This window comes from Pan paniscus, chromosome 1, assembly GCF_029289425.2.
Source record: "Pan paniscus chromosome 1, NHGRI_mPanPan1-v2.0_pri, whole genome shotgun sequence".
Lineage (NCBI taxonomy): Eukaryota > Metazoa > Chordata > Mammalia > Primates > Hominidae > Pan > Pan paniscus.
Window position 1 is genome coordinate 182700180 of NC_073249.2, and position 8042 is coordinate 182708221.

The following is an 8042-nucleotide window of genomic DNA, read 5'->3' on the forward strand; positions in this document are numbered from 1 at the left end:
GTATACAGATTATTCTCTCCATAAGAAAACAAAAGCAATTCTTAAAATCAAACTAATCCTATTCCAGCAGGTACAGTTAAAAAAAAATAAAATAAACTGAAACATATGTTTGTATTATATTCTACACTGGTAAAATCAGTAAAAAGATGTCACTTTTTAGGGCAAAATCATCAAATCAGTCTGACTTGCCCAAGGATTAAACCTTTCCTGATTACATGAACCGTGGATTATTGTATAAAATTGCTTCTGAGCTAGCAGTTTCTATGAAAAAGGTTTTTGTTTTGTTTTGCTTATCCCATTTAAAGTATTAGGAGTTCAGCTTCTTTGTTTTCTGGGAGTTTGGGCAAAATTGGATTTACAAAAGCTCTTACTGGTCTCTATAAACCAATCAGGACAAAGCCCCTTTAATTTAAATCTTTATAATCTAATTTGTTAATACCCTCAGGAGGTAGAAAAATTTTCCCCATTCACACAATGAGATTTAAGGCTTTTCTCATTTACAGGCCTAGAGACCCCAGAGTTTGCAGCTTCATTTTTATAACTCCTCATCGGTCAGTAGCCACAGAACCACAAAAACTCACCAGTTCAGACAGATCTCAAAGGGCTCTTCTCCTTCTTTTGGGCACAAAAGAGTTTAAGTGACTTGATCTCACAAATAAACAATCTGTCATACAAAAAGAACTAACAGGCTGGGTGCGGTAGCTCATGCCTATAATCCCAGCACTTTGGGAGGCCAAGGCGGGCAGATCACCTGAGGTCAGGAGTTCGAGACCAGCCTGGCTAACATTGTGAAACCCCATTTCTACTAAAAATACAAAAAAATAGCAGGGTATGGTGGCGCACACCTGTAATCCCAGCTACTTGGGAGGCTGAGGCAGGAGAATCACTAGAACCCAGGAGGCAGAGGTTGCAGTGAGCTATCACGCTATTGCACTCCAGCTTGGGCAACAAGAGGGAAACTTTGTCAAAAAAAAAAAAAAAAAAGAGCTAACAAACGAGATTCTCTGTCATCTCTCACCTATCAGAGACTAGATCCCACCAGCCACCCAGCAGAGATCACCAGTGGTCAAACCATGAAACCAGGCTCCTAACCAAGTCTGCTGCCTACCCAGGGGGAAGCTCACCACCCTGCACAAATTCAACTTGAATGCGTGGGCTGCCTTCTCACCCCAATCCCCTGCATTCATGGGCAGGCTATGGAACAGCAAAAATACAAGTTAGATGACTCACAAACAGCCCTAGCCAATAACCAGAAACTGAAAGAATCAGAAGGAAAAACGGGGAAACAGTCAGCAAAAGTAAAGTTCCAATGCCTCTTGGGATTCACTCAAGAAGTCAAGAAGAGACATAGCTGGGCTTAAACAATTTGTGAGATTCTATTGCTAATTCCAGCAGAAGGCATCTGGACAGAGCTTCCACTGCTGAATTCCCAGCACGCATATAAGGGAAGAAACCTGAAATCTCTAAGCAAGACAGCAAGATCTTGGGAAAGAAAGAGGCTCTACACGGCAGGTGACTGGTTAGTTGAATAATCTGAAACTCAGTGGGGGCACAAACATGAAACTGTTTTATTTTCCTCCAGTCACTGCCTTCAACTCAGTGTTGTCACATTTCCCTTCTCTGTGCCTTAACAGTATCTTGGATGGGCTCATTAGTCTTCTAGTCATTCAATATACACTAGTCCTCTCTTATCCAAGGGGATACTTTCCAAGATGCTCCAACGGATGCCTGAAGCTTTGAATAATATCAGACCCTATATATGCTATGTTTTTTTTCCTATATGTACATACCTATGATAAAGTTTAATGTATAAATTACACACAGTAAGAGTTTAACAGTAATAATAAAATAAAACAATTATAACAATATACCAGCATCACTACTCTAGCACTTAGGGGCCATTATTAAGTAAAATAAGGGTTACTTGAACATAAGCACTGTGATATCGCAACAGTTGATCTGATAACCGAGACCTTTACCAAGCGACCAATGAAGGGTAGCATAGACAGAGTGGAAATGCTGGGCAAAGGGATAAGTCAAAGAAATGATTCCTCCTGAGCAGGACGGAGTGGAATTGCTTGAGATCTTACCATGCTACTCAGAACAACATGCAATTTAAAATTTATGAATTGTTTGTTTCTGGATTTTTCTCATTTAATAATTTCAGAGTGTGGTCGACCTCAGGTAACTGAAACCGCAGATACAGGAGGAGGGACTACTGTAATTTAAAACTCCAGTCTGAGCCAGGCGCGGTGGCTCACACCTGTAATCCCAGCACTTTGGGAAGCCGAGGCGGGTGGATAACCTAAGGTCAGGAGTTCGAGACCAGCCTGGCCAAAACGGTGAAACCCTGTCTCTACTTAAAATACAAAAATTAGCTGGGCATGGTGGCAGGTGCCTGTAATCCCAGCTACTTGGGAGGCTGAGGCAGGAGAATTGCTTGAACCCAAGAGGCGGAGGTTGCAGTGACCCAAGATCATGCCATTGCACTCCAGCTTGGGGAACAAGAGCGAGACTTTGTATGAAAAAAAACTCCAGTCTCACATTCATCAACCCATCACCATCATCATTACATTCCCACCTCTCTCCTCCTCCCCACCCCCTCTCCCATCCTGAAAGAGAATCATCTCTGCACTCTGCAGCCAGATAAACCAGAGATAACTGTCCATTTCAAGCTCCTTTCTTCTGCTCCATTTGAATAAAAAAAGGAATGCTCAACAGATAATGGACTGAATGAAACAGCAGACCACACCTTTTTTCTTCTCTAAATTCCTTGTGTCAAAGCCTGACCTGTATGGGGATGGGAAGGTGGGGAAGAGGTTAAACTAGATTTGAGATCTGTTATCCATACATTTCTCATTTGCCTCTGTCTCCCAGTCTGTGACTTCTTAGCTTCCCTTGTTGAATCTTTACCTTCTTGTCTCTCTGGAGAGCCCTATCTCCTTTTTATTCCCTCCTGCTTCCCATCCCAGTCCTAGCCCTCCCCCATACTCACCATGGGCAGTGAATAAGTTATATCTGAAATCTTGACTTGAGTAATTTATTTCAAAGTTTCTCCTGGGAATCTGGGGAAGAATTTCTAATGGAGAGACTGTCAACCTTGATAGTCCCCAACATCCCCAAAACTCTTAGACTTCTTTATGAATCTGCCTCAATTTTCACTCTGGAGAAAGTAAGGGTAAAAAGGAAGTGTATCAGAATAGGGATGGGGTATAGTGGGGATAGGATGGAGATAGCAATGGGAGCTGGGATTCACCTGGAGCTGGAGATTGCAACAGATGGGAAAACAGACAGAAATGAAGATAGCGATATGGATGCAATGGAGACCACATGCAGATGGGGTTGGGAAAGAATCTGAGGATGGAGAGAGGGACAGAGGAGATAAGTGGGAGTGGAATGGAGATGGGCAGGTGGATCTGTAGGGATCCTTGGCCCCTCCCTGGGACCTATGAGCTCAGAACCAGTATGGAGATAGGAGTGGTGATGGAAGGAGAGTGGAAGTAGGAATAGGATGAGTGTACTTCCTGTGATGAGGTCTCCTCACTCAGCAGTCAACACTCGGGTAGGAAACTGACAGGGTGGCTTGCTTGCTTGCTTTTCCCTCTTTCCCTCTCTCTCTTCCTCCCTCCCTTCCTTCCTTCCTTCCTGAGATGGGATCTCACTATGTTGCCCAGGCTGGTCTTAAACTCCTGGGCTCAAGCAATCCTCCCACCCCAGCCTCCAAAAGTGCTGAGATTACAGGCGTGAGCCACTGAACCTGGCTGCAGAGGCCACTTTCCACTTGGAAATGCTCTAGCTTCTGGCCAAAGTGGGGTTCCATGAACCAGAAGCAAGGACCTCACCAGGGAGCTTGTTAGAAATGCAGAATCCCTGGTCCTTCCCTGGGACCTACTAAACCAGAATCTGCATTTAGTAAGAGTCCCAGTGTGCACACTAAAGTTTAAGAAGCATTGTTCTAGAAAAAAATTAAAAAGAAAAAAATGGAAAATATAAGTAAATCAATGCATTGTGTGGAAACTTGAAAATATATACATGCAAAATGTTTTTAAAATAAGATGATAAAGGAAAAGAAATAATGAAAAAGAAGCACTGCTGTAGCGAATGCCATGGCTGAAGCAGTGGCCACTCACCTTTCCCAGGCCACACTGCTGTTTCTGTCCCTCCGCATTGATGCATTTCCTCTGGCCATCCTGTCTACCAAATTCAGGAAAAGACACCAGGAGACTGGCATCATGAAAACTTCAGGTTATGCTTCATGTTTTTTTTTTTTAATCCCTTATAAGCACCATTCATTTTAAAAAGTTTTAATGTTTTTAAAACATTCCACCACCACCCACTTCAAAAATTAGAATTTACCCAGCACCCCAAAAGCAGCCCTTCATCCATGCGAGACTTCCCTCAGGTCACACACCCCATTCTATCTCTAGAGGTAACCATGATCTTGAATTTTATGTTAGCTACTTGCTTGTTTCCCATTTTACCACTTATATACACATCTCTCAACAATACAGTTTCATTTGGCTTGTTTTTTGACTTACTTTTTTCTTTTTCTATAGGGACAGACAGCAGACAGATCTCCCTCTGTCCTGTCATGACTCACTGCAGCCTTGAACTCCTGGCTCAAGTGATCCACACACCTCAGCCTCCTAAGTAGCTAGGACTCATCCTCCACCATACCTGACTAATTTTATTTTACATTTTTGTGCAGACAGGGTTTGGCTATGCTGCCTAGGTTTTGTTTTGGTTTTTTTTTTACATTTATATAAATGGAGTAATTTGTATCTTGCTTCATATACTCAATCTATAAGATTCATAGTGCTGTAGTTCAGTCATTCCCATTGTTGAATAGTTTCCATCGTATAAATATATCACAATATATTTCTCAATTATGCTATTGATGAACAACAGGGTTACTGGATTATTGTAAAAATGCTGCTATGCCGCTCCTACACGAGTGGGCCCAGTGCCTGCATCAGCTCTTAGAGCTTCTCCCTACTGGGCAGCAGCAGCTTCTGGGCTGGCCTGGGCAGAGGCTATGGTGGGACCAGCGGCATGGGAGGCATCACCGCTGTCACAGTCAACCAGAGTCTGCTGAGCCCCCTTAGGAGGTGGATCTCAACATCCAGGCCATGCGCACCCAGGAGAAGGAGCAGATCAAGAACCCCACCAACAAGTTTGCCTCCTTCATCGACAAGGTGCGGTTCCTGGGGCAGCAGAACAAGATGCAGGAGACCAAGTGGAGCCTCCTGCAGCAGCAGCAGACGGCTGGGAGCAACACGGACAACATGTTCCAGAGCTACATCAACAACCTTAGGCGGCAGCTGGAGACTCTGGGCCAGGAGAAGCTGAAGCTGGAGACGGAGCTTGGCAACACGCAGGGGCTGGTGGAGGACTTCAAGAACAAGTACGAGGATGAGATCAATAAGCGTACAGAGATGGAGAATCAATTTGTCCTCATCAAGAAGGATGTGGATGAAGCTTACATGAACAAGTTAGAGCTGGAGTCTGGCCTGGAAGGGCTGACTGACGAGATCAACTTCCTCAGGCGGCTGTATGAAGAGAAGATCCGGGAGCTGCAGTCCCAGATCTCCGCCACGTCTGTGGTGCTGTCCATGGACAACAGCCGCTCCAGGGACACGGACAGCATCATCGCTGAGGTCAAGGCGCAGTACGAGATCGCCAACCGCAGGCGGTCTGAGGCTGAGAGCATGTACCAGATCAAGTATGAGAAGCTGCAGGCGCTGGCTGGGAAGCACTGGGATGACGTGCAGCATACAAAGACTGAGACCTCCGAGATAAACTGGAACATCAGTGGGCTCCAGGCTGAGACTGAGTGCCTCAAAGGCCAGAGGGCTTCCCTGGAGGCCGCCATCACAGATGCCGAGCAGCCTGAGGAGCTGGCAGTTAAGGGTGCCAACGCCAAGCTGTCCGAGCTGGAGGCCGCCCTCCAGCCGGCCAAGCAGGACATGGCGCGGCAGCTGCGTGAGTACTAGGAGCTGATGAACGTCAAGCTGACCCTGGACATCGAGATCGAGATCGCCACCTACAGGAAGCTGCTAGAGGGCGAGGAGAGCCGGCTGGAGTCTGGGATGCAGAACATGAGTATCCATACGAAGACCACCAGCAGCTATGCAGGTGCGCTGAGCTCGGCCTATGGGGGCCTCACGAGCCCCGGCCTCAGCTACGGTCTGGGCTCCAGCTTTGGCTCTGGCATGGGCGCCAGCTCCTTCAGCCGCACCAGCTCCACCAGGGCCGTGGTTGTGAAGAAGATCCAGACCTGCAACGGGAAGCCGGTGTCCGAGTCCTTTGACGTCCTGCCCAAGTGAACAGCCAGGGCAGCCCCTCCCAGCCTGCCCCTCCTGCGGCTGCCCCAGAGCCCGGGAGGGAGGCCGCTGTGCAGGGGAGCACAGGGAACAGGAGACCCACCTGAGGCTCAGCCCTAGCCCTCAGCCCACCTGCGGAGGAGTTTACTGCCTGGGGATACCCCCTTGCCCATGTCTCCAGCTACAAAACAATTCAATTGCTTTTTTCTTTTTTTTGTGTCCAAAATAAAACCTCAGCTAGCTCTGAAAAAAAAAAACAAAAATAAAAACAAAACATTGCTGCTATGATTGTTCTCATATAAGCATTCTGGCGAACATGCCACAAATCCTCTAGGGAAGTGAGCTCAAATTATTTTTCTCATTTACCTGTAAAAGCCTCTTTGTGTCCTTCCACACATTTAAATAAATAAGCTTATTATATTATATTATATATATGACAAGATATCAAGCAACATTTTTTTATGGCAGTTTTAGGTTCACAGAAAAAATAGGTAGAAAGTACAGAAAGTTTCCAAGCACCCCTCTGGCCACATGTGCACAGCTATTCCCACTATCAACATCCTGCGCCAGAATGGTGCATTTGTTACAATCGATGAACCTACACTGACAGATCATTATCACACAAAGTCTACAGTTTCTATTAGGATTCACTCCTGGTGTTCGTGCTATGACTTTCTTTCTTTCTTTCTTTTTCTTTTTTTTTCTGTGTGTGTGTGTGTGTGTGTGTGTATGTGTATGTGTGTGATGGAGTTTTGCTCTTGTTGCCCAGGCTGGAGTGCAATGGCAGGATCTCAGCTCACTGCAACCTCCATTTCCTGGGTTCAAGCGATTCTCCTGCCTCAGCCTCCTGAGCAGCTAGGATCACAGGTGCCCACCAACACACCTGGTTAATTTTTGTATTTTTAGTAGAGACAGGGTTTCACCGTTGTTGGCCAGGCTGGTCTCGAACTCCTGACCGCAAGTGATCTGTCCACCTCAAGTGATCTGCCCACCTCAGCCTCCCAAAGTGCTGGGATTATGAGTGTGAGTCACCGTGCCCGGCCTAAAGTGGGTTCTTTGTAGGAATATATAGTTGGGTCTTGTTTTTTGATCTACTCTGAGAATCTTTTAATCAGTATATTTAGACCATTGACAATTAAAGTGATTATTGATATAGTTGGATTAATATCTACCATATTTGTTTTCTATTCATTGCCCTTCCTCTTTGTTCCCATTTTGACTTCCACTCTTTTGTTTGTTTGTTTGTTTGTTTGTTTGTTTGTTTGTTTTTGAGACAGGGTCTCAATCTATTGCCCAGGTTGGCAATAGAGTCTGCTCACTGCAGCCTCGACCTCATGGGTCCAGGTGATCCTCCCACCTCAGCCACCTGAGCAGCTGGGACTACAGGTGCATGCCACCATGCCTGGCTAATTTTTGTGGGTTTTTTTTGTTTGTTTGTTTTGTTTTGTTTTTGAGAAACACGGTTTCACTACATTGCCTAGGCTGGTCTCAAACTCCTGGGCTCAAGTGATCTGTCTGCCTCGGCCTCCCAAAGTGCTGGGATTACAGGCATGAGCCACCGTGCCTGGCTGCATTTTGTGGTTTTAACTGAGCATTTTATATGATTCAATTTTCTTAAAATATCAAGAAAATAGTAACTTTATAGTGGAGAAATTTGTGACCAAAGTTAACATCACCAGTAAAAAGACAAATAGATACCATGTGTCTCCTGACGTGATC

At 45.4% G+C, this 8042-nt stretch overlaps 1 pseudogene; it reads left to right on the plus strand.

The window, feature by feature from the left end:
* Positions 1 to 395: 395 nt before the first annotated feature.
* On the plus strand, positions 396 to 7526 carry LOC129393341 (keratin, type II cytoskeletal 8-like; annotated as a pseudogene).
* Positions 7527 to 8042: the final 516 nt, after the last annotated feature.